This window comes from Hippopotamus amphibius, chromosome 9 (genome assembly GCF_030028045.1).
Source record: "Hippopotamus amphibius kiboko isolate mHipAmp2 chromosome 9, mHipAmp2.hap2, whole genome shotgun sequence".
NCBI lineage: Eukaryota > Metazoa > Chordata > Mammalia > Artiodactyla > Hippopotamidae > Hippopotamus > Hippopotamus amphibius.
Window position 1 is genome coordinate 133,317,084 of NC_080194.1, and position 27,123 is coordinate 133,344,206.

General features: G+C 50.8%; 1 long non-coding RNA gene across 8 annotated transcripts; it reads left to right on the forward strand.

Moving 5' to 3' along the window:
* Positions 1–2,543: 2,543 nt before the first annotated feature.
* Positions 2,544–26,976, forward strand: LOC130860312 (uncharacterized). Of its 8 annotated transcripts, XR_009055406.1 has the most exons (7): positions 2,549–2,828; positions 11,931–12,153; positions 14,932–14,972; positions 16,437–16,984; positions 19,507–19,637; positions 20,050–20,233; positions 24,650–26,976. It is a non-coding gene; the product is annotated as an uncharacterized LOC130860312 (long non-coding RNA). The 8 variants fall into 8 exon arrangements; XR_009055410.1 differs by lacking the exon at positions 14,932–14,972 and having other exon boundaries at positions 2,544–2,644; positions 24,650–26,974; XR_009055404.1 differs by lacking the exon at positions 14,932–14,972 and having other exon boundaries at positions 24,650–26,974.
* Positions 26,977–27,123: the final 147 nt, after the last annotated feature.

Consider the following 27,123-nt stretch of genomic DNA (forward strand, 5'->3'; position numbering starts at 1 on the left):
ATAAAAGTTATATAATTAATTTCCAACGGAGTATGTATTAAGTAAATGTCTAAATATGTTAACGAGGCCAATTTTTCCAGCAATTTTTTTTTTCACTTCTTTGGAAGCTTTTGTTATGTATAGCCTGTCAATATACTTAAAACTGCAACTTCTAAACACAAAATAAATAAAAAGAAAATATTTAAAAGAAAAAAACCTCTTTGCCAAAAACTCCTACATGGACTTTGTCTCATTTAATCCCCCTAATTGTCCTATAAGGTAGGTATTATAACTCCTTTTTTACAGATGAGGAAACTGAGGCCAAGAGAGGCTAAACCAGGCCCGGGACTTGCAGCCGATGAGAAGCGGCAGGGGGCACAAAGCCTCTCTCTGGCTCTCCCCCAAAGAAGGCACCCACCCAGAGGACAACGCGGCCTTGATGAAGTCAGCCACCAGCAGGGAGGCCCAGGTGGGAGTCCCGGCCCAGCCTCAGTCTCTCTTGCTGCCCTGACCCCAGGCAGCTGGGCTCCAGCACTCATGCCCTGGATCACAGGGCAGCACGATAATCCCCCACTGACTCAGGTCTCTCCCTGAGACCATGAGTTCCAGAGAGCAGGGGCCTGTCCTGTTTGCTACTGTGGCCCCAACATCAGCTCGGTGCCTGGCCTGCAAGCGTTCGTTCAATGGAAAACTGACCTCTAAGCCTCAGTCTTCCCGTCTGACTGCAGTAAGATAATGGGGTGAGTTCAGTAGGACAGTATAGTCCCTGTGCTTAGCACACAGTAGGTCCTCAGGAGGAAATGGTGATTGATGGTCATCAGTGATCAGTCCTTTGCCTTAAGAGGGGCTGACCTATAGCCCCTCTTTTTCTCATCCTCCCTCCAAGGTGCTATGGGAGAAACCATCCCCCTGTGGGGGGGGGGGGTCCCTCAGCCCAAGAGTGAGTGAGCCCAGAGGGCCCGATTGCAGACTCCTTGCCTCCATCCAGAGCATGGCCCTCCAGACTTCCGGAATTGAGGCCCAACAAGGCCCAATGAGGGAGAAGGGACATGGGCCACAAGGCCAGTGGGTCAAAGTCCAGAGCAGTGGCTGCAAGCCAGGAAACCCCTCCCCCCAACCCCCTCCCCCCTCGCCCAGGGAGGTGGGGGCAGGGTAGGACTGCAGCTGAGGCAGAAGGGGAGGAGGGGGCTGTGTGGTTCACTTCCTTTGGCTGGGCCCCTGGGAGCCCTCTCATGGCATCAGGAGTGCCCACTGGGTTGGGTGATGTGTTTTCTGAGTGTGACACCCGTTGGCCAACAGAGGACAGCAAATACATTTTTTATGACCCTGGGAGGCTCAGTCCAGCCATGTTTACTTGAAAAGAGGCTGGGCAGTCAAAGGGGACAAGTCATGTCAGCTATGTGGATCCTCTTTGGGCAAGAGGGGACGCTTGTGAGATGATCTGGGAGTTCTGGGAAAGGGGTGCAGGGGGGTGGGGCAGATTTCGGGAGGGGGCTGGGCTGTTTGTTCCCTTAGTGTTGGAAGCTTATGTGGTTGATGGAGGGGAAGCAGCTTATGGAGGGGAACTGGGTGTCAGCACCAGGGGCCAGATCTTTGCCAGGTGGAGGGGGTACCCTCGTGCCCCAGCCCCCAATTTCCAGCCTATCTCCCAGAGCCTGGGCCGTGAAAGCAGCACAAGAGGGACTTTGGGATAGGGAAGGGGAAGCACAACTTTATGTTTTGGCCTGAAGGTGGGCTAGTATTCTGGGGAGTTCTTGGGAACCGAGCATGTCCATCCAATCTCAGACCTGGGGCGTCTGGGGGACTCCAGCCATCCCGGAGGAGGTTAGAGGCCGCCAAGGGGTGGGTTGCCAGGGGTGGGAGCCGGACTTGGTGAGGCCCCTACTTCTACTGTTTGTTCACGGCGAGGTAGGGGGAGTGAGAAAAATCGGAGAAAGGGCTAAGAGCGCCGGCTGGCACTGTCACGGAGTGTTCCCGAAAGTGTGTGTGGGGAGCAGATTGGGGGCGAGTCGGAATCTTAAGTAGACGTGTCCCCATTCAGACACCCCCGGCTGAGGGATCCCTGGAGCGCCTCTGGAGGAATCCTGTCCGCCCCCCAGGAGGGAGGCCCAGCCTAGGCTCCCTCCTCCGGGCCACCGGGGTATTGGAAGCGGGGAATCTCCCCTCTCCCCCGTCCCCCCCCAGTCTGGAGAACCCCAGGCTCTGCCCCCATAGGTCGAGGCTGACGTCGCCGCCGCATTTCGAGGAATGCCCCTATCCGCTGACTATATTTGGCGAGGGTTTCTAGGAAGGCCCCCCCGCCCCACCCCCCACCCGGCCCCCGCCCCCCGCCCCAGCCCCCACGCCGGGCTGGCGGGCGCGCACGGCTTCCAGCCTCTCACCCTCTCTCCCGGGCCGGGGAGGAGCCGCCCCACCGCCTGGGCCGCCGCCGCCGCCGCCGCCTCCCCAGCGCGGCCAACCCCGGGCTGGCCCAGCCCCCGCCCCGGGCCGGCCATAGGGCGTGGGAGGGGGGCGGGGGAGGGGGGGGGCCGGGCCGGGGGGGGGGCGGGGGCGCGGCTTTGTGGCGGCAGCGGACCGTGGAGGCCGGGTGCAGCCCCGTCGGCTCCGCGCTCTCGGCAGCAAAGGCTTTTCTACGCCCCCCGCCCATCACTTGGATCTGGTCTGGGTAAGGGGGGGGATTTTTTTCTGGAAGTCCCCCCACCCCCGGTGAAGGATTTGAGGCTGGGCTCCAGTCGAGGCGGAGGTTGCAGGGCCCGGGGGGGGCGCCCCCCGCCCCGCGCACGCCTCCCCAGAGCCCTGGAAGGCGCAGCCCCGAGGGGCCCCCTGCACCCCCAGAGGATGCAGCGGCGGTGAGTCTCCCCCTTTTGCCGGCATGGCACCCCTCCCCCGGGCCAGGGCAGGGGCCGCGGCAGGTGGGTGCCCAGGCCCCCGGGACGGAAGGGGGTGCGGGGCGGCTGCCTGGGGGGTGGGTGGCAACGCGAGCGGGGAGGCGGCGGCGGGGGAAGCGCGCAGCTCTCCCGGGACCCGGCGCTAGACGCTTGTCTGGGAGGGGATCCGCCGCCGCTGCCGCCCCCCGAGGCGGCGGGGCTGGGCTCCCTCTCCCCCCCCCCACCCCTCCCTGGCTCCCCAGAGGGGCGTGTGAGGCGTGCAGGTGGGATCGGGCCGAGGCAGCCCCCCCCCCACCTCCCAAATGCCCGGGCTTGGAAATGAACGGGGAGGTTGGAAAGGCTACCACCCCGCCCCCACCCCGGAAAGCCGGTTCGGGAAACGGACTCGCTGCGTGACCCCGATATCCATGCCGCGCCGGGAGCAGGCCGCCCCGCTCGCCCGTCCGCGCCCGCCGCGCCTCGCCGCTCCACGTGCGCCCGGGGCCGCGCTGGCACGGGCAGGGGGGCCAGCGCCAGCCTCCGGGGGCCGGGCCCCGGGCACGTCCGGAAAAGCCGGGAGCACGGTCCCCAGAGAGTGAGCGCCTCCTCGAAGTAAAGTTGGCCGCCCCCCTCCCTCCGAGGAGCAGGCGGCCGTGGCACGTTGGCTGGACAGGAGTTTAAAAAAAAAAAAAAAAAGATCTAGATTCCGGGGTGCGGATCGGGGTGTCGGGGCGCGAGACCGCACCAAGTTGCTCTGGCAAAAGTTAGGAGAAAAAAAAAGGAAAAAGCATTTTGATGGGGGGGGAGGGGGGAAGTGGCGTTTCTGGTTTCTCCGGCTTCCAAGCCCCACCGTGGGGAGCGTTGGAATGTGCCGCTCAGATCCTCTGAGGACACATCCATATTTATAATTTATTTTTAGGAGAAGTTGTGAAAAAGGGAGGGGGTTTAAAATGGGGAGAAAAGGTGTGTGTATCGGGGTGGCCTTTCCAGAACCTAGAGGGTAATTGAGCTATTAAGATGGAAATCACTTCCCCCAGTCTGGGCAAGCTGCAAATTTGACTTTAATAAGACAATTAAGGGCACAAATCACTAAACTTTAGCTGGATTTGGGAAGGGGTGGGGGGGGTGGGGCTGCAGCAGGAACCCCGGGCGCTCCTTTTGCGCTTCGCTAAGGGCCATTTTCAACGCCCAGCGTCTTTCCTGGGAAGACGTCAGGCCCAGCTATGGGTCTGGGGGCAAGGGAGGGAAAAGATAACCCCCTGGAGCAGGCAGATACGCTCTCCTTCCCCACTCTCCAACCCTGGCTTTTGGGTGAGATGAACTGTCATCCCGTCATTCCTGCAGGAAAACCCAGTAATGATTCCTTTAATTATCCAGGATTCTCCAAAATCCTGCCTCAAAGGCAGCCTGCCCCAGTGCCGGGAGCTGTGGAGGGGGACACCCTTCTGGAGAAAGGAGGTTTTGGAGGCTGTGGTCCCAGAATCGGGGTTTTGAGGGCGAGATGAGTTTATGTTTTATCCAACTGGCCCACAAAGTCCCGCTTTTGGGGTCATTCTAAGCGGCGAGGGATTCAGGCCCCCAGCAGTCCCTGGAGGGAGGGGGCAGAGAGCTAGCTGCACTGGGAAGGCAGGCTGGAGCAAAGGGGGGAGGTTTGCTACTTTTGGTAAAAGTGAAAGGCCGTCTGGGGGATATTCTTGTATATGTGTGTGTACGTGTCCTCTGTTTGTTGAACCTGTTGTTTTCAAGGGCCTTTCTTTGGGAGGCCAAGAAGATGGTATGAGAAGGCAAAAGTACTTCCCCCCCCCCCCCACCCAGTGGTTTAATGAGATGTTTTAAACAGGATTTTAAGGGAATGAGTGATGCATGGGTCACGTCAAATCATTTGACACCCTCAAAACCAAACATCGTTGAAATTCTGAATTGCAGTTACATTAGATTTGTTTGCTCTTATGTGGAATTGCAGTATTTCTTTGCAATTCTTTGCTACCCCGATCTTAGTCATTTTATAAGAAACGCTGGATAGTCTATCGTCAGGGAATTCTCTAAGGCAAGGGTGGTGGAGTTACAAATGCCCCTCCCATTAACCTTATTAAGGTCGGTTAATTTACACACACACACACCCCCCCACCCTCCAGTTGTAACCTATATAGACATCCACATACCTTAAGTTTATTTATTTGCAAACCTGGATTTCAATCAAGTGTTCACAGCAGGGCATAGAAAAGTGAGCTGTACTTGAGAAACTTTTGAACACAAAGTGCCTGTAGAAGATTTGTGTTGAACAGATGTGGCACATAGACACACTGATGACATTTGCACTCCCAGGGCCTTGGCAAAAAAGCAGTTCTTTACTTTTCAGAGTTCTTTCCCTTTGTTACGGGACACGATGAAACAGCACAATTTTCAGGAGTCCACAGTCCCAGCGTGGCTGGGCGATGGGAGATTGTCACGTTGTGAATTGCTGAATCGTCACCCCCATCGTAGCGCCAGAGAGCTGACTGTCAGGTCCTATTTGCTTTGCTAAATAAGGACATCTCACCAAATTAGCCTCTAATGATACATCTACAAATAGGGTGTTTTACGTGAATTAACGAGGCCGGAACACCCAATGTCGCGCCAAGATACTGAGCTATAATCGTGGCGATGAAGCTGCATGTTAAAATTACTGAATTGTTAAGTGTGGAAAATCAGAATTTAGTGCTGAAGGTGAACCGGGGGCTGCTTTAATTCGAGCATTCGACACAGCACAGCCACTGCATACACTCAACCCTCTGAAAGGTTGCATGTCATTATGAATACATTTAGCAAACTCCCCCCACCCCCTGCCCCCGAGTCTGGAAACAGGCAAAGTAGTATGGTGAAGAGATTATAAATCAGTACTTTGCAGTGAGAAGTGGTCATTAATTCGGCAAAGAATCACAGCTTCTTTTCATATCCTGACCACCACCCTCCCCCCCCACCCTAACCAATATGAAAAAAAAAAAAAAAAAGCTCCAGGGTGGAACTGCTGAATACATTTTGGCTTTTCTCCTCTTGCCCCTCTGTGTGACATTTCACTAAGCAAGTTGCTATTTTTCCCTCCAAAGACATGTGGATTTCGAAAAAAAGAAAAAATAGCAGCTTTGAATTTTGGTCTTAGCAATACACAAGCCATAGCCATGTCAGAGGGGAAGAAATGTTTCAGTAGAAAAGAATATGGAATGGTGGGGGGGGGGGGTGGATAAAATATTTAGGAGAGAGGCTGCAGTGAAACTCCCACTTCCTTAAAAATAAAACGTGTGTTTCTGACTCAGACCAATGAAAGCTGGAAAAGTCCCTAAGGGAGCACTCCCTGTATTTCTTGCTTCCCAGCCCTTGTATTAAGAGCAGAAAGAAGATTCTTGCCAGATAAACTTCCAGCTTCCTAGTAGTAGACCAACTCAGCCTCTTGTCATTGTGATTGTAAATACAGCTATTTTAGGCAGGAGGATAGAAACGGGTCTGATGAAAAGTGAAGGCAAACTTGGCCCTTAGGATCACTTGCTAGAAAGGGCATACGCAAACGAAATCATCCATTTTCTTTCTGGAATTTTCTTCTTGGCCCAGCATCCCAAACTTGAAAATGTAAAGTCCTTTTTGCTTCTTATATTTGGAACAAGGTGAAAGCAAAAGCCCCAGGAAAACACTGAGGCCAACATGATGTAAAAACAATCCCCGTCTTTAGGCGTAGTAGCCGTGCAGGCTTTTCAGGCAAAAGGGTGCATGTTAAAGAGAGTTTGGAAGGGGGGGACTTTGGGGTCCCCATGACCCCAAGCCCCCCAGCTCCTCCTCAGAGTCTCTTTCTAAAGCACCCAGTCCGCTGAGGCTTTCCCAGTGTCCTCCCTTGGCAGGGGCGGCTGTGTGCAAATATTTACAACACTTTCAAGTTTCTGATTTTACATCTTCTTCCTTATATAAAACATTTGAGTTGAAGGCACCACAAAGCAAACTCCTTTCTCAGCATCTGTGGACAGGCTATGCCACTAGCATGAAAGGGAAACACACCTAGAATAGGAACACTGATGTTGGTGTCCCAAGAAAGCCATTGTCAAAAGGCCCTGGGAAGAGGGCAGACAGGTTGAGCCTTTGCTGGAGGATTCGGCCCAGGCAGGAAAGGGCGCCTTAAGGTAGCTGCGCAGCGTGGTGTGAAAGTTTTCTGAGAGACGTGCAGAAAACCAGGCTGTCTTGTTGGAGTCATACGTGAGATGAGTGCTCGGGCCTGTTGGCATCTCTGCCCAAAGCAGCCTGGACCACTGCCAGCCCAGGCCTGAACGTGGCCTTGGAGCCACCACCGGAGCCCAAACAAGCCCCAGACAGGTGCTCGGGGGCGGGGGGGGGGGGGGGGGGGAGGGTCCTCTCCTCCTGGGGCCCTCAGGGCCCACAGCATTTCTTGGCTAGGAGGGGGGGTTGGGTGTTAGGTTCCTGAGGGCAGCCTCCCCAGAGGCTCTTCAAGGTTGACTGTCCCACTTACCACGTGGCGTCTGGTGAGGGCAGGACCCAACTTCGCTAAGAGCAGGCTAGCAGGTTCTAGAGCAGAGCTGCGCTTTTGCAGCCCAGGCTGAAGCTGTCTTCACCCTCCAGCAACAGGACTGCAATCCTGACTCTTAGGGTGGGCCGAGGGGGGCGGTGCAGGGCCAGCCACAGAGCAGGGACACACCTAAGCTCCCATGCAAGCTACCCGCTGCCGGGGGTGGGGGTATGTGTGTGTGTGTGTGTGTGTGTGTGTGTGTGTGTGTGTGTTTTCACCTGCCTTCTCCAGCCTGCAGCCTCCTGTCCACCTGGGGCGCTGAGCCCTCTCCTTTCAGTCAGGGTGCAAGGAAAACCCCGGGCCATGGGGGCAGGGCTGCAGCCTGGACGTGGGGAGAAGGCTTGAAGGCTTTGGCAGCCCGTCAGAGGGCCTGGAGGGAGAGCCAGCGGGGCGGATGAGGGGACCTCCATCTAAGCCACCCTGCAGGCTGGCAGAGCGAGAGAACTGGGTGGGCATTCCTGCATCAAACACGCAGGAAAGAAGCCTGCTCAGCCTTGGCACCAGGACGCACCCTCCGGGGGAAGTTGCGCCCAGCCTGGAGTCAGCCAATCCCACGGGCCTCCCATCTGGCCCCAGCATAACTGGACTCCAGGCCATCAAAAGGCTCTGTGGGTTCCTGATTGTGTCTTCCAATGGCATTAAAAGGTCCAGACCGGGCACTCGTCGGCCAGGCCATATTTAGCCTCCGGTTCACCCAGAGAATATTTTAGGTGCCGCTTGAAAGGCGAGATCTGGGCTGGGTTGCCGGCTGTCACATGGCAAGTGTAGACTCGCTCCCTCGCAGGCCTGGCCGAGGTGGCCTGGTGCTCACCACCACAGACGCCCAAGTCCCTGCCAGAGCTTCGGAGCCACACGACAGGTGCCAGGGAGCCAGGGAGCACCCAGGGTCGTGGGTTCTGTGTGGGGAAGGCTTTTTTTTTGCCCCGGTTTTTCACTCTGATGGCGATAAAGTCTCTTCCATTCACAGAACTCACAGAGGCTGTTTTCAGCCCCTCTATTCTGCGATGGCCCAGTGTGATATGCCAGCGTGCTGAGTGAGCAGCCAGCCGCCTCCTCGGGTGTCAGCCACGGTGGAGGGTTAACCCTTTCAGGGTGCCCTGGGGTGCCGGCTGGCTTGGGGGAGGGCCCTGTCTGCAGAGACCTTGAAGGCCAGACACCCCAAGGAGCCCCTGCCCTTGACTCCTTAATCCTCAGTCGTTAGCGGCTGGACTCTGGCCAGACCTGAGAGTCGGCACCCTGGACCTCTTGCCGTGATGTTCCCCTCTTTGGCCCCGTCCGCGATAACCACCAAGCTCCCCTACCCAAGCTCTCGCCCTTCACTTGTTCATACAGCCCTGGAAACAGCTGCTTGCTTTCCAGATATTTTCTTCCGGGTTTCCAAGTTGATAACTTTCCCACATTCCAGAGGAAGGAGGGATCGAAGGATCCGTGATTCACTGAGGTTATTAGCGAGGGTTTGGAATAATCATTTGGGATCCTGGGGAGACGGCACAGGCTCTTGAGAGTCACCTGCTCTGGGATTCCAGATCCTGGTTTTCTGGGCACGGAGGAGGCGCATCCGTATGGAGGCCACTGTGTGGAGACACATTTAGCCTATTATCAGCCTTTCGGGAGCCTGGGTGGAGCCATTGCCGTGCACCAGGAAAGCGTCAGCTTGTTTAAAGTGTGCTCTAACTTTGTACATTTTTTCCTTTTTAGTTTTGGCTCTTGGTGTTCCGAGAGCCGCCACTTCCTGCCCAGCTGGCTCGTTACCGCAGGGAAAATGAGGGACTTTTGGGGGCAGATGTGTTTCCATTCCGCTATCATAATGCCCCTAAAAATCCTTATTGCTCTTGCAGTATTCCTCGGGGGTCCCTGGGCCGGCTGTGGCAGCTGAGTCTCTTCAGCAACTAAAAGAAGAGAGGAAGATGTCCCCCCCCCGCCGCCCCACATCCTCCCTTCTGGTCCCTGGAGGGACCAGAACCGGTGATCACAAAAAATAAAAAGATGCCATCCGCAGACACTGGTTGCTAAACTTGCTTTTTGCCCTCCAGGGGCCGCATGTTGGAGATCAGGCTTGGGAAACAGGGCAGCTGTGGCTGCTGTCAGCGTTTGCTCTGGGGGTTCGTGGTGCCGGAGGTGGGGAAGGTGGGGAAGAAACAAGTGTTACCTGTTTGACGAGGTGATTCACATTCAGCCCGGGCCTTCCAGCAGGGTCTCTGGGATCCTCACCTCGGCAGGGGCCCTGGACGGTCCTGACTGGCTCACGAGCTCCCTGAGTCAGACCACGTCCCCACTGTCTGCCTCGGTTTCCTTCTCCGGCGAGGGAAGGGCCACACCCCATGCTCTGGCCTGAAAGGGTTCTCACCTGTACCTAGAGTGTTATCATGAGTTCAAGTGATAGACAAGCTCAGAAGGTGCTTTGAAAGTGGGGACGTGAAAGCATGAAACGTGGAAGGTGTTAGTGCTGATACAATACATGCCTCATAGGCTGAGATTGCAGCCCAGCAGAAAGCACAGGTTTCTAGAACCATGGAATCAAGCAGCCCCAGCCGTGCAACTCTTTCGTTGTGTCACCCCCAGGCAAGTGACTCAGCCTCTCTGGGTCTCTAGTTCCTCACGAGGTAAATCGATGTTTTGGAATAGAAGTTTCTCAAGTCTGATATGCATATGATTTTAAGTGGGACCAGGATAGCGGTACCTCGATAGAGATGTCAATTATTCTAACAGGTATTTCTTTGTACAGCTGATTTATACCATGGAAAACAGTCAACTTTCAGTTTAGGGTAGGGGTAGAAAGGCTCTTTTTTACATCAATTTATGTAAGATAAAGAGGGTGAGTTGCTGGAAAGAAAAATATTAAGCAAAGGAGAGTACAGGTGGCCTGGGGGTGGGGCAGAACACAAGATGATACTTTGTAAAGTTTCAAAGTCTACTTCTCTCTCTCTTTTTTTTTTTCTTTCTTTTTTTTTTTTTTTTGCAACTTGTGGGATCTTGTTCCCCCACCAGGGATTGAACCTGGGCACCGGCTGTGAGAGCTTGGAGTCCTAACCACTGGACTGCCAGGGAATTCCCCCACAGTCCACAAATTAGGAGTTCTTGTTTGTCTTAGGGATTTTCTGCACCCACGGAGTTGGTGTGGGGAGGGACAGGGTGCCAGTTCCAGTCTGTGGGGGACTCCACCTGTGACAACCTGGGTGTCACGTGTCTCCCCTCCCCCCGTAACTCCTGCCCTGCTCGCCCGTCCAGCAAGAGCCCCTCAGATCTCTGCCCCTACACCCAGCCAGAGCTCTGATTTGTCTCTTATTTGAGGATCCTGCTGCCCCAGCACCCTGCTTCCTGGCCAGGGCACCCCTCTGGGCCTCAGTTTTTGCAGTGAAATGGGAAGAAAAATCAACCCCCCCGTCTCAGAGCAGGGTCAAGATCAGGGGTTCGTGGGGCCCCATGGGCAGCTGTGATGGTTCACAAACAGGGCACAGCTCAGAGGGCGGTGGGCACCGGTAGCCCGGGACAGGCAGGGGGCACAGCAGCACCCTTGGCCTGGAGGGGCTCCTCGGATGCGGCACCCAGGGCCCGGCCTGGGTATCAGCTCCCTGCCCACCCCCTGGGATGGGGAAACAGCGGGCGCTGGGTCCCAGCCAGCAGGGGCGGGCTCTGGTTTCACTTTCTGCTGTGTCATGGGGTGGGGGGTGGCATCGAGGCCCAGCTGGCCAGCTGGGGCGGGCACTGAGAAGCTGGCGGACAGCTGCGGCCCAGCTGCCAGAGCACAACCGATGCCCTGGCCCTGCAGCCTGCCAGGATGGGAGCTGGGCCTTAGGGCACCCCTTAAGTGCCTCTCACCCCCTTGCCTTGCGCAGTGAGAGAACCCCAAGGGAGAAAAGCCGGGAGGGGGTAAGATGGTTCCTCTAGCCACGAGATTTCCCCCAAACAAGTGCTTAAGCCTGCAGTCTTTTTTTTTTTTAAATAAATTTATTTATTTATTTATTGGCTGCGTTGGGTCTTTGTTGCTGCGCACGGGCTTTCTCTCGTGGCGAGCGGGGGCTGCTCTTTGTTGTGATGCGTGGGCTTATTGCGGTGGCTTCTCTTGTTGCGAGCATGGGCTCCAGTAGTTGCGGCATGTGAAGCCCGCGGTGTTGAGGTTCCGGGAATTGTGGCTGTTGACTCTGGATCAGCGCACGCTGGCTGGATGTCCACTGAGGGCCTACTGTGTGCTCAGCATGTGCGAGGTGCCAGAGGAACAGCAGGAAGCAAGCCGGTGCCTGCCCTCAAGGGGCTCAGACAAAAGAGCAGGCAAAAAGAGAAGGAATCCCGTGTTATGGGGACAGTTCCACACGGCACGCTTCGTGTCAGCATCTCAGAGAAGGGGTGTGCATGCATGTTTGTGTATACACGTGTGCGTGTCAGGGATGTGGCAACTGTTGGGACACGTAGGTCGGTTAAGAACCCAGACCCACCCGATGTCTCGTGTTTGAATCTGGATTTTTCCACTGACTGGTGCGAGACCACAGGCAAGTTCCCTCTCCTTTTGGGGCCTCAGTTTCCCCGTCTCTACATGACAGGGCCGCCCTGAGGATGAAATGAACGTCCGTAGATAAAGACAGTGGCCGGCATCGACCATCTGCTAAGTCTTAGCGATTATCTAAGAATCATAAACCTGCGCTCTTCTCATGGGATGAAATGCCGTCGTCACCGCAGGCTGAGAGCAGCAGCACTGTTGCTGAGCCCGCCCTCCCCTCGCAGCGCTTTACCTGCCTCATCTCACTTGCCGCAACCAGCCCTCAGGTAGGCCTCAGCATCCCTGTTCACGTGAGGAACAGAGGCTCAGACAGGGGCAGAGACGTGTCCAAGGGTACCAGCTGGAAAGCAGTTTGACCCCAGGTGCGGGGCCAGCGTCACCGTGTGGGCTCTGCATAGTTCAGTGCTCTGCTGTTGTCATCCTGAAATTCTGAATACTCTTAGACCAAGGTGCCCACGTTTTCATTAGCAAATTTTAGAGCCAGTCCTGCCCAGATCTGACTTACTCCAGAGCTGGCCGTCTTCACTCCTACCGTCCGTCTGTCATACAGCTGGCCCAGAGCGGCTTTCCACTTCATTGGTGCCGTATTCAGTGTGGGACTGAAATCCTGGGGAGAAGACAGGACTTCTTACAAATTGTCCAGATGCCTATTATTGTCTGTTACCCCCGTTAGAAGGAAGGCGGAGCTGTTGCCAAGGGCAGGGGTGAATCATGCATTGCTGTATCCCCAGGGCCTGGCATGTATTAGCTGCTCAGTTAATACTTGTGAAATGATGCAAATGAATGGGAGGCTGCCGTATCTCCTGAACGAAACCAAATTTAAGTGACACCATGCAGGAAAGCAGGTCATCAAGGGTGGCCACCCTCAGCTGGCTTCTGGATGGTCCCCTGAAGTGTGTGGAGACAAAGGTCTCTTCCCCCCCTGCCCCAGCTACAAACCTGGGCTGCAAACCGGCATGCCAATCAATACCTTGTAGCAGATTACTGTTTAAACAAGGTTCTGGTGGGGACCTCACAAGTGTTTAAAGACATGCAGGCTGGATTCCTGAGCACCTATTACTGGGGAAGATGCCAAACTCAGCCAAAAGGATATTTTAGTTCTGGGCAGGTTCAAGTCTCAACCAAGGATCAGGGGGTACAGTTTCCTGGACTGCTAAATGAGAGAGTTTGGATTTGGGGGTGAAAGGTCCTCTTTTCCTCTGAAATTAAAGTTTTTCTACGCTCTCACAGTTCCAAATTTGCTCCCCCAAAAAACTTACTTAGCTTTACTAAGAAGCAAAGAATCATCTCAAAAGCTTTTAAGATGTTTATAACAATAATAAATGTGTTTTTGGCCAACGGTTTTCACAAGCTTGATCTCCACTGCTTCAGATAATCACTATACGAAGTAGGAGTTAACTGCCCTCATTTTCTAAATAACATCGTAACCACCAACATATATTGAGTGTTTTATGTGAACTAAGCCCTTTACACGTGTGAAGTCATTTTCGTTGCACGAGCAACATATACCGGAGAAACTGTTACTGCCTCTGGCTTCCTGATGAGGAAACAAGCATAAAGAGAGCAACTGACTTGTCCAAGGTCACACACCCAGCATGTGACAAGCTGGAGTTCAAGCCTGGATCTTCCATATCAGGAGTCAGCAAACTTTTTATGGAAAGGGCCGGATACTAAATATTTTATTTTTATTTCTTTTTATTTTTAAAATCAGATGTCTTTTTTTAAATTAGTTTTATTTATTTATTTTTGGCTGCGTTGGGTCTTCATTTCCATGCATGGTCTTTCTCTAGTTGTGGGGAGCAGGAGCTACTCTTCATTGCGGTGCGCGGGCTTCCCACTGCAGTGGCTTCTCTTGTTGCGGAGCACGGGCTCTAGGCGCACGGGCTTCAGTAGTTGCAGCACATGGGCTTGGTAGTTGTGGCTCTCAGGCTCTAGAGCGCAGGCTCAGTAGTTGTGGCGCATGGGCTTAGTTGCTCCATGGCATGTGGGATCTTCCCCACCCAGGGCTTGAACCCGTGTCCCCTGCATTGGCAGGCGGGTTCTTAACCACTGCCCCACCAGGGAAGTCCCTAAATATTTTAGACTTTGCAGGCCATACAGCCCCTATCACAGGTACTCCACTCTGCTGTTGTAACAAGAAACCAAACAGACATTAAGTAGCGTGGCTGTGTGTTCTAATAAAACTTTATTTACAAAATCAGGAAGTAGGCAAGTAGGCTGATTTTGGCTCACAGTCTATAGTTTGCCCACCCTGTTCCAGACCCCAAAACCTGCCTTCCAGTTAGGAAGAACCTGGCCCTGGCAATGTTCTTCCTCACCCTTTCTCCCCACCTGTGAGATGACTGAGTTCCGTTTCAGAACAGAAACCAGTGGGTCTTGGGAGAGGTTGAGTTGTCCCTCTTTCCTTGGGATTATGAAGCTCTTAGAATTTACAACTATCAGGACTTGTTAGTGACGGCCATGATAGATCACCACCGGGACTTTAAAACTAATTTTAATAGCTGTCAAGTGAGTAACTTTTAAAGAGGAAGGTGTTATAGTTTAGGAAAATACCTCTATGGGGCACTTTGGCTGTGGAAGGAACTTCTCTTTAGAGAAGGCACTTCTCTGTAGTTGGTGAGAATGGGAATAGAGTGGAAAATGTCTCAAGGCAGAAGCAGGTAACAGGAAAGGGAGATGGAGAGTGTGTGTGTATGTGCGCACGCGCAGAGAAAGGGCAGAGGAGAGAGATTTCCCAAAGGTAAGAGGTTGGAGCCTAAAGATTCCTGGCAGGAGAAGGGGGATGGGGGGAGGGCATGGCTTTTTTTCCCAACAGTTTTATTGAGATAGAATTCATTTACCACTTAATTCACCCATTTCAAGTGCACAACTCAGAGGCTTTGAGTATATTCACAGAGTTGTGTGACACAGTCAATTTTAAAACCTTTCTATCACCTCAAAAAGAAACCCCCACACCCTTTAACAGTCACTCCTCTCCCAGTCTTCCAGTCCCTCCCCCAGCCCTCACTCCTAAACAATCACTAATCTACTTTCTGTCTCTGTAGATCTGCCTGTTCTGCATATTTCATACAAATGGAATCATACGGTATGTGATCCTTTGTGACTGGCTTCTTTCACTCAGCGTTGTGTGCTCAGGCTTCATCCAGGCTGTAGCCCATTTCAGAACTTCATTCCTTTTTATGGCGAATAACATGCACATTTCATTTATCCAGTTGTCAGTTGATGGACATTTGGCTATTATGCATAATTCAGCTATGAACATTCATGTATAAGTTTTGGTGTGGACATAACATTATCATTTCTTTGGGGTAATATATCTCGAGTAGAATTGCTGGATCATATGGCAACTCCATTTTAACATTTTGAGGACCTGCCAGAGGTACATCATATAGTGTCTTTTTCAACTTTGTATTATGGAAGTTTCCCACCATCCTGAAAATGAGAAAGCACCCTGTCCCCATCCAGGTCCAACAGTGATCGACCTTTTGCCAGTCGTTGTTTCACCTGCCTTCCCTCCTCTGCTGGTGTTTCCCACTGAGTAGTCTGAAGCCAATTCATACACTGCACTTTATGCCGTTAACTTGGCTGAGAGGTCAACATTTTCTTTCATCCCAAACCTTCAGTCCAAGTCTCCTATACCCACATCCTTGTATGGGTGGAATTTGGGGACAGCGGAGGAATTGGGGCAGAGGCTACAGTGAGTCAGCGTGCAGTGGGAAAAGAACGCTCCTGAGAGAAGGAGGTCTAGCTACAGGATTTGCAAAATGAAAATGTGGAGCCATTTGTTCAGAAATTACTAAGACGTTCAAGATGACAACAGTAGAGCATCGGACGGATGCAGACCCTGGGCATTGGCATGGGCCATGTGCCCACGAGGCCAGCAAAAGGGCGCCCAAGCAGAACTGATGCATTGGCTGCAGGAATTTAAAGCCTTGGGTGCCTAGAGAGCACCCCTCACCTCCAATTCCTGGAAAGGTTCCAAGGAAAGTTGGGTCTCTCGTGGCATGTGGGACAGGGTTCAGGCCCATTCCATTCGAATCTCCAAAAATAAGATGACCCCAGCTGACATGTGGGTTAAAAGTCCTTTTAAAAAATAGCCATGGGCTTCCTAGGTGGCGCAGTGGTTAAGAATCCGCCTGCCAATGCGGTGGTCACGGGTTCGATCCCAGCTCCAGGAAGATCCCACATGCCGCGGAGCAACTAAGCCTGTGTGCCAAAAAAAATAAAAAATAAAAAATAGCCATTTGTCTTAAGCCTTCTTCCCTAAGAGCCTGCAGTTGTTTTATTTGGCCTTCCCATTTTGTCCTGGACTCTGAGCGTGCTCTGATATCACAGCAAATGATAGGGCTGCAGGACAGAGGCCTGCTGGTGAGCAAACAACCCAGGGCAGCAGCAGGACCAGGGATGCCCGTTAGAGGCAGGTGGCTGTGGCAGACACTGGCAACCAATCATGGCACCCAACCCCTCCCAGCTTAGACAGAGCTCCATTATCCTTCTCAAAGGAGAGCCTCCACCAACCAAATGAACCTTATTTCTCGTGCTTATCTAGACTCAACCCAAGAATTCACCTAGAGGTTCAGAGCCTGCAGTGTGTGTTGGAATGGCACTGAAAGGATGCACTTATACTAACGGAACCTTGTCATGAAGGGGAATGCAACACGGCTGAGAAGGAGGGAAACAGTGGAAGAGAGGGACTCACTGAAGAGAGAAGATACGGACTTTGCAGCACCTCCTGTTCTCTGTGGGATGTTCAATGAATGAGTGAATGTTCATTCATTCAATTATTTGAGTGCTTATACATAAGAGGCTGAGTACCAGGCATGAGCGAAATAGTAGCCACAAGACAGACACAGTTCCTACCCTTAGGGGCAGGAGAGGCGCTCATTAACCAAAGAGGAAGAAAACATTTTACATTTGATTAAAATAATATAACAACAATAGCAAAAAACAACTACAACAACAGGTCTGAGTAAATCCTGCTGGCGGCTTTGGGGTTTATAGACAGTGGCTCTTAAAGCAAAGCCCAACTCAGGATTGTGGCAATTCTCAGCAGGGTGAATATGGAAGCAGCACGGCCAGGAGACGCCTCCAGAGGAGGTAGGTGGCTCTGCGTTTTGTTTTTGTTTTGTTTTTTTTCCTGACAGCACTTTCTCCCCCCACTTCTGGTAACAGACACGATGCCCAGTGGGAATAGAGCCAAAGACGCAGGCTGACAACACCCAGGCCTCAGCTACAGTAATTGGTCCAGGCACAGACACGTGACTCAGATATGACCGGTCACAGCCGCCCACTTCTGAGCTGGGCTGCAGTGATTGGTGCAGGTCTGGTCATGTGACCCAAGATGGGCCAATCCAGAATCCTAACCGGAGCTGGTGAGAAGGTTGCTTTTCCCACCCTCTCCCCAGCATCCGGAGCTACCTGTGACCACAGAAACTGAGGCAAATGTGCACGGAGGGAGAAAGGAGGGTTGGGTCGGGGGCTTGGGCAGGAGAGACTGGCGCTGCGTTCTGCCTCTGGATCCAAGAGCAACTCAGCATCTTTGGTTCTTCATCATAGCTACCCGAGTAAGGAATTCCCCGTCTTCCTCAATCAGATCAGTTCTGGTTTCTGTATGGTCCAAAGCATCCCAGTTCAAGACTTGGGAACTGTTTTTCGCTTCTCTTGGATTGTGTGACACTAAAAGGAGTAGGTTATCCTCAGAACGCATTTCCCCCTACGTTTGTCTGCTGTACTGGGGAATGAGAGATTCCCCAGACACTTCTCCATGCTCTGTCCCTACCCCCCCCCCCAATTAATTTACCACTGAATCAGATTGGACTTCAGGTTCCCCCCAGCTTCCTGCTTGCCTGCATCTCCCAGACCTCGTTCCCAACACACACACACCCCTTCTCCCCACCCTCCTCTCCACCAAAGACGGAGCCTGCCGCTTGCCCTGGCCTCTGCTCCAGTGCCACCACGTTACGTTTGTAATGATTTACCTATGACTGTCACCCCCCATGAGCGGTGACCTTGAGCTTGAGCACCCAGGTCTCACTCATCTTTGCACCCCCAGCTGCTGGCAGGCAGCAGGCAGGCAGCAAGTGTGGGAGGCAGGGAAGCAGGGAAAGGAGGAGGGGAGAAGGGGTCGCCTTCGTATTGATTCTGGTCAACGGATGGGTCACTCACAGGGTCAAGTTCTTTTCTTGTTTCCTGTGCTGGATACTCTTCCCTCAGGTGGACACACAGCTCATGCCCCGCCCCGAACCCCTTCAGGCCTCTGCTTCGATGTCACCTTCCTAATGGTGAACTGCATTCTCCATGTCCCCTTCTTGACCTCTGCCCCTCTTCTATGCTTTCTTGTTCTCTCCCTGTGCCCTTCCACCACCACTGGTCTTTCTCCACGTTCTACTTCTTTTATTTACTCTCTCTCTCTCGCTCTCTCACTGAAATGTCAGCTCCAGGTGGGCAGCTATCTGTGATTTGTTCTCTGCTATATCCTCGGCACATAGTAGATGCTTAATAAATATCTGGAGTAGATGAATGAATGAATTCACCAAAACGACAACCTAACCAAATTTGTTTCTCCCTATGCACTTCGTGCATTTTACAGGTGTTACGAAAGTCAGGTGATATACTAGGTTCCTACGGCTGTCATAACAAAGCACTACAGACTGACTTAAAACAACAGAAATTTATTATTGGCTAGAAATCCAAAATCTGGCAGGGGAACACTCCCCCTGGGTGCTCTGGAGGAAAATCCATTCCTTGCCTCTTCCAGCTCCTGGTGGCTCCCGTGTTCCTTGATGTGTGGCCGCATCACTCTAATCTCTGTCTCCGTCTTCCTGTTTTTCTCTGTCTCTGCTTCTCTCATATAAGGATGCACGTAATTGTGTTTGGTGCCCATCTGAATAATCCAGGAAAAGCTCCACCTCTCAAGACCCTTAACGTAATCACATCTTTTTCCACATAAGGTAACCTGTGAAGGTTCTGGGGGCTACGTGGACATAGCTTTTCTCTCCCTGGGGGTCACCATGCAGCCCGTTGTATTATTTGCATTAAAAAAAAGACGAGAAAAGCAAAGATTCCTTCCTCCACTCCACTGGCCTGACAGATAATGTAATGAAAAGAGTATTGTTGTATTACGTTGCTCCGGTCAGAGTGTGGAAACGATGTTTAAAACACCATTTTACGTGTTTTTAATTATCGCACGTTTTAAAAATACCATGCTTATGGTGAGAAAAACAGAACAGAAATATGGGAAATAGGAGCCCCTTTGCAATTTTTCTCTAACTCTAGTTTCACTTTTTAAGTGTAACCACCATATGCAGTCTGCATAATTTTCATACATTTTCTAAGCATATTCGAGAGCATACACTTTTTTGGCTCCTAACATGAAGAACACTGGGGGGCGTTACATCCTGAAGACACGACACCCCCCTGACCCACCACAATCTTTCTAATGACTTCTAGCAATGCACCATACTTAACCTGTCTCCCCCTGGCCAGCATTTCAGTTAACTCCAGGATTTTGTCCTTATAACATATATACTCTCTGGCATGTGTCCAAGTATACTCATCTGATACATTCCTAGAAGTGGAATTTCTAAGTCAGAGGATATGTGCATTTTGAATTTCTACAGCTATTGCCAAGTGCCCTTCTCAAAGGTGGTATCGTTCACACGCCAATCAACAATGCAAGTGAGAGTGTCTGTTTCCAACACCCTCGCCCACCCTGGCAAGAATGCGGCCTGTCAGGAGGAAGCAAACTCAGGTAAGTGGACTTGCCATGTGGGCGTGGGCGGGGGTGGACACGGCCTCTCAGGTTGTCCCTGTAGCTTTCTGAAGCGCTAAGCTGTTCAAAGTTCGCGTTTGGGTTTTATAAACAAAGGCAGAGCTTGGGGAGGAAAGCCAGAACCGTGCAGCGAAACGCGTTGTGCAACTCTATTTATTTCTTTAGTGCGGTTAGAACTTAAATATGGTCAAAACATATTCTCCTTTTAATTTACACAAACAAATATGTTCCCGGGCTGACACCTCCAGTGCCAAGTTTCTAGGGGAAACGAAATTCTACTGTGAGATGATAAACCACTAGAGAGAAGATGAGGGTGGAAAAGCCGCCACCGTTTGCTTTGCACGTCCGAGCGAGGCCGCTGCCTCTTGGTCTCTTTCTGTCTTTGTTGCAGATAAACCTGCCTGTAATTTCAGCGAATGAAACGTGGAACATGTAAAGGCCAAAAGATGGAAAACACTCCGGTTTCGGTAAAAGGAGGTCTGCTCGGCTTGGAATCCTCCATCCTGCTAGTCAGGAGACGCAAAGATTTATCCAGAGAGGGGCTGATGAATTGAGGAAACAGAAATGAGGCCAGTGTGAGTTGCCTTTCAAGAGCTGTGCTAGTATAAAACCAAGCAACTTGAATTTGTTCCAGGAGGGGATTAAAGCAACATGTTATTTTGAGTGATTGCTTAATTTATTGAGCTGTGGCTGGATCTGTAATGAAATACAGCCCTTGCAACTGATAACCTCCCGCTGTAATTGAACTTCTACAATTAAGGAATATTTTCTGAGAGTCTCTTTGGAACAGCTCAGAATGTTTAGTCTCTGTGGTGGGGGGCTTTTGAGCACTTACTTTCCAGGCAGGCTTTTTTTTTTTTCTTTAAGGAGTGACAGGCTGGTGTTAATAAAGAAAATAAGCAGCATTTTATTGCGTGTCTTGTGTGCCCAGGCACTTAATATACATTATCTCTAATCCTGACAACAGCCCAAGGAAGTCACTGCTATTTGCCGCTATTTTACAGAGATGAGGCTCCTTGATGTTAAGTAATTTTCCAAAGTAATGTGGTCCAAGATGGTAGCTACTGGCCACTTGTGGCTATTTCTGTGTGAATGCGTTACAGTTTTTAAAATCTAAACATTCACTGCCTAGATTGCACTAATAGCCGTGTGGGTCCAGTGGCTACCACACTGGCCAGTGCAGACATGGGACCACTTCGATTACGGTAGAAGGTTCTATTGCTCAGTGCCGTTCCACAGATTTCACAGGTAGAAGCTGGCAGTGTTAGATGTTAATCCCAAACGCATGGCCTTTGAAGACAGCATCTACCATCCCCCTCGCTTCCCTCTCCTCCTTTGGCTGAGAATCAAGGACCAGAGCAGTGATTCTAAACCCTGGCTGCACATTACAATTACTTGGACTGCTTTAAAAAACAATATTGATGTGAGGGGTCCCAGCCCCAGAGATGCTGACTTCATTGTGATTGAGAGCGGTTTTTCTCATTCCCCACGTGACTCAAGTGTGCAGCCAGGATTAAGAGCAGCTAGATGAGAGGAGCCACACACAGGACAGTGGAAGGAACTGATTTGTCTGTCATAAGATTGTGGTCCCTTGTGGATCCCGAGGTGGGCTTCTTTCAGAGCCACCTGTAAGCCTTCTCATTAGAGACTTCAGGTTCATTTCTGAGGGAAAGACTTACGTGGTTTCTCACATGCTTGCTCTTTCATAGGAGACTCAACAGGGAGCTCTGCTTTTACAAACAGGCTTTCTCACACTGTCATGCAAGAAAGGAGATGTGGATGTCAGAGCACAGAGATGAAGTGAAAAACCTGGAGTCCCCAGTTTGAATGGGACGCATCAGTATTCTGCCTTACAAAATAAAGCACGTGTTTCCTACCCCTGTCCACTGAAAAAGTTAGAAATAATAGGCAGTTCTGCCACAATGGGCACTCCCAGCACCCCCACTGTGGTCTCTAAACCCCACTTCTAACTAGAAGTGCTCTGTGGACATAGGGCCGATTCCAGGTCTGAGGCAGGAAATGTGCAAGATGAACTTGGAACACCTTATCCAAGTGGCTCAGAAGCTGTTATGGGGACAGGTCAAAAAGGAGGCAGGAAGACAACGTGAAGAAGCTCCCACTGGACAGCGACTGGACATTTTGAGCATGAATAAGAATAATAACTGCAGTGGATGGAAATGTGTTATGTATGTCCAAATCTACAAGTTCACAATGATACTTAGAAAAACAGGAAAACATAAACTCCTTTGTCATCTTTGAAGGATGTTGGGACCAGTGTTTTTGGGGTTTGTTTGTTTGTTTTACTTTTTGGGGGGTGGGGGGCTTGCAGGATCTCAGTTCCCAGACCAGGGGTTGAACCCGGGCCACGGTAGTGAAAGCCTGGAATCCTAACCACTAGGCCACCAGGGAACTCCCTGGGACCAGCTTCTTATTTTGAAAACTGCTAAATAAAGGGGAAAGAGCCAAACATGTATCCTTTCTGGGATGAACCATAGTCTTACAGTAACCAAATGGCCGATGAGGGGAAGTTTCTTTATAGACGTACTCCAGCTGACAGACAAAGGCAGGAGGATAGAATTAGTGAGCCACCATTTGCAACCTCTAATGCGTCTAGACAGTGATCATCAATGGTTGCTAACCTCATGAAGAGCGACAACCACACATTATGTGCCTTCAAATAGAAATACAGAACAGCCTCTGGGAAGTAGTCATACAAACACAAAGAAACAAACATGAATCCAAGTGAACTTCTGGATCTAACTACTGATTTACAAGAAACAGAGTGGGGAGAGGCACATGTGTAACACCAGCACGGGGAGGCAGTAAACAAAACCCAGACTGGGACACTCTATAGCAGCGGTCCCCAACCTTTTTGGCACCAGGGACCAGTTTCATGGAAGACAGTCTTTCCACGGGCCAGGGGCAGCGGGGGTGGTTCAGGCGGTAACGCAGGTGATGGGGAGCGGTGGGGAGCGGCAGACGACAATTCGATCACTCACCTCCTGCTGTGTAGTAGCGGTCCGCAGCCCAGGGTTTGGGGACCCCTGCTGCACAGAACAACCAGCCCAGTTTCCTCAAGAAATAAATTGCAAGAGAAGAAAAAGGGAGGGAGAGAGGGAGAACCTGCAGACTAAGCAAGGCGTAAGAGGCATATCAACCAGTCACAATGTATGAACCTTATATGAATCCTGACTTTAACCAGCTGTAAAGAAAACAGTTATGAGACAAGCAGAAAATTTTGAACACCAGATACTTGCTGATACTAAAGCATTCGTATTAGTTTTAGTAGGGGTGATGGTGTTTAAAAAAAAAAAAGATCCTTTTGTTTTGGAGTCATAAACTAAAATATTTGCAGAAGAAATGGTTGACGTCTGGAATTTGTTTCTAAGTATCTGGGGTGAGGGAGGCGGGGAAGGGGGTCTAGGTGGAACAAGGCTGGCCGAGAGTTGGTGGTTACTGAAGCTGGGTGATGGATACCTGGTGTTTATGGTACCGTGTACCTCTACTCTTGTGCACACTTGTGTACTGGTTTGACCTGTCCACCCATTGCTGGCATCTCTGGGGCAAGCCTGAGTAGCAGGCTTGAGATACATCTCAGCTCATGCATGTGTGCATACCCTCTCCTGTCTCCATGGCAACCAAGGAGGTGAGAAAGCAGCATCCAGAAGGTCCACATGAGTATCGGGCCAGGCTGCTGGTGTTATGCTCGGCCCACCATAGCTGCTCCCTTTGGAGAATTCCTAGTCAGATCTTCACAGTCCCACCCACCCCCACCAGATCTGCCTCCTTGCACCCCTTTGCTATCACTTGTGCCCTCCCTATGCACCCTCTGAGGATGTAGAGGCCAATTAGTGGAGAGAACAGGACCCTGAATCAGATCCAGGTTCAATTTTTAACTTCTCCACTTAATGGCAGGACCTTTAACCTCCCTGTGCCGCGATTTTCTCACCTGTAAAATGGGTATGATGTGACCTCAGTGAACTCAACAAATCTTTATTACAGGGGGACAGTGGCAAAAAGGACCTAGGCTCCACCTCAGGGAACTAGACACCTGGAGGTAAAAGGCAGTCTGAAGAGTATGTACTGTGATAAAGTACGTGTTTAAAAAAGTTTTTTTTGGAAATTGGCAGTCACTACTTAGGAAATATCATAACTCTTAATCATACCTTTTATTAACCAGGATATCCACACTTTGTAACTACTGAGTATCTAGCTGTGCCAGACCTATAGAATATTCTCACTTAACTGAGTGCTCATATTTCCGTGAAGTAAGTACTATGCTTCCTAGTATTTTATGGAGGGGGAAACTAGGCATTAGAGGTGAGGAAGCTTGCCACAGCTGCACTGTGGGTGCATGGCCCTGTCTTCTTTACTCGGCCCTGGGCACTGATTAAGCTCTAAAATGCAGCAGCAGGGCCAGGAAACCGAAACTTCCATGAGACCAAAAACTCTCCAGGGCAAACTCCACTTTGCAAATGAGGAAACTGTGGCCCATAGAGGCCAAGTAACTTGTTCCAAGCCACACGGAGAATTGGCAGCTTAACCTGTGTCCATGCTGCTTGGGGAGAAGGTTCAGGGAAGCCCCACGTGGTAAGGGAGGCTGCTTACTGCGCCATTTCATCCTGTCCCAGGGTGGGGTGAGCAGCCAGCCTGAGGTTTCCAGGGACTGGGAACTTTAGGTGCTTAAATCAGGAAAGTCCTGGGCCAACGGGGATGAGCTGATCACGCCATCTCACAGCGAGGTGTCTCAGTGGCTGTTTTCTAGGACATGAGATCAGTACCAAGTCTTCACCTAAGTAGTGGGGGTTCAAGCCTTATATAATTAACTGATTATTAATATCTAGGCTCCTCCAGCCCAGCTAGACTCTCCACCCACAGGGGCAGGGACCAGTGTGTGATGTTCATTTCCGTTTTTACAGCCTCCAGCCCAGCTAGACTCTCCACCCACAGGGGCAGGGGCCAGTGTGTGATGTTCATTTCCGTTTTTACAGCCCCTGACTCAGCGGGGACATATGAATGATGATATAGTCATCGAATGGACCAACCAACGCTACCCTCACTCTGACTGGGCCTCCATCTGAAATTGCAGAAACCCTCTACAGCTGCCGTGACCTCCAGTTCCCATTTCAGACAGGGTGGTATCCATGATATCACATGATAGAAGATGATTCCAGAGAAGACTGGCCAAGAGGCTCCTGGAAGGAGCTCCGGCAGACAAGATCGGTGTGGTTTTTCTTTAATTATTGTACCTGCTTTGTCTGTTCTTTCTTGGCTCTGTTCACTTGCCCACCCCAGCACCAGTGCAGGAAAATAAAATACTATCGCAGAGTTTGAGACAAGATAGCTGGCTGGTTCCCTTTCTGCTTGCAATTAATGCCAAAAAATGTTCATGACTTGGCCTCAGTCACTAAGGTAGTAATAAAATCAGGCAGCCTGATTATTTGGCTACTAATTCCCTTCTTGTCCCCCCCCCCCTTAAATTAATTCCAGAGTTCCTCCAGATTTCTCGTTGCTAAGCTATAAAGTTCCAGGTTTCTCAGCGCCCATGCTGATTGGCAGGGAGGCCCCAGGCAGCTCCAATCAGAAGCAGGTTGCTGAAAGGAGCATCCACATTGCAGCTTGCCCCAGGGTATTAGAATTTTCTCCCTGATGTTATGAACCATCAAAGTCTTTGTCTAACTGTGCAAAACCTGTTCTCTTGATCTTGTCTGCTTCTCTCTGGCGTGCAGGCTGTTGGGGGGAATGCCAGAGGTCCTGGGATTTCCCCCTGGTCCTGGAGGAATAGGGAGTCCCTGGGTCGCCAGGTTGGGGTCAGCGACAAAAATGCCCAGATATGGTTGACTAGAGATGACAGCGTGGTGCCCTGCCACTGTCTGGGGCACGCCTCAAACCTCCCCTGACTGACCTCTCTTGTGCCATCTCTTAAGCCTGGTGATATGCTGAAGAAGGTTGAGGAAAAGCAGATGCCATTGGATGTGGGGTTGTTGGGGAGTAGCGGCTGCATTTGTAAAGGACTTTAAAACATGTAGATGGTAAGGGTACCGTGGAGGGCCATCCTGGTGTTTCCCCTCCAGAATCCTGATGCAAGCAGCCACTGTTAACTGAGCTCCTACTGTGTGCCAAAAACTTAATTTTTATTCTTTAGACCACTTTATTGAGGTAGGACTGACATACAAAAAGCTGTCTATATTTAACGTATACAACTTGTTGAGTCTGGAGATGAGTATACACTTGTGAGACATAGAGAACAAACTAGGGTTGCCAAGGGGGAGGGGGTTGGGGGAGGGATGGAGTGGGAGGTTGGGTTTAGCAGATATAAGCTTTTATATAGGATGGATAAACAAGGTGCTAGTGTACAGCACAGAGAACTATATTCAATATCCTATGGTAAACCATAATGGAAAAGAATATTAAAAAAAATAATGTATATATATATGTATATATATATAGTGTGTGTGTGTCTATATCTGAATCACTTTGCTGTACAGCAGGAATTAACACATTGTAAATCAACTATACATCAATTAAAAAATAAAAATAAAAAATAAATAAGTATACACCCGTGAAACCATCATCACAATCTATGCTATAAATATATCCATCACCTCCAAAAATTTCCTCCCACCTTCTTTATTATTCTTTTGTATTGTGATAGAAACATTTAACATAAGATCTACTGGCTTAGCAAAATTTTAAGTGTACAATACAGTGTTGTTAACTCACTATCATGCTATACATTAGATCTCCAGAACTTACTCATCTTGCAGACCTGAAGCTTTGTACCCCTTGACCAGTATCTCTCCATCTCCCCCTCCTCCCACCCTCTGGAAATCCCCATTCTATTCTCTGGTTCTCTGAGTTTGACTATTCTAGATTCCTCATATAAGTGGTATCACCTAGAATTTGTCCTGTGTCTGGCTCATTTCACTTAACCTAATGTCCTCAAGGTCCATCCACATGTTCATATATTTCAGAATTGGCTGAATGATATTCCATTGCATGTACCACATTTTCTTTACCCACTCATCTGTCGATGAATATTTAAGTTGCCTCCATGTCTTGGCTGCTGTGCTAGAAACTTTACATACACCTCTCCTCCCATTCTGAAACTCCCACCAGACAGAGAACAGGATGACGTCTGCTGGTTTTCCTTGCACTGCTTCATCTTTCACCTACGGGAAGCCATGATGCCACAGCGGAAATCATGTGACCCAAGTCTGGCCACAATGATTGGCTCTGGAATGGGCACATGACCAACCTGGGTCAATCAGAATCATCCTTGTGCCTTTTTTTTTTTTTTTTTTTTTTTTGGCCAGAACTATAGGAAAAGAGCCTCCCTCTTGCCACTGGATTTGCTGAGCTAGTGACCACTGTGAGCACACATGGAAGGTACCTGAGGGAGACAAGGAGCCCCTGTGACAATGCTTGAGTTCTGCATGCCCCTGTACGGGATCTCAGATCTATT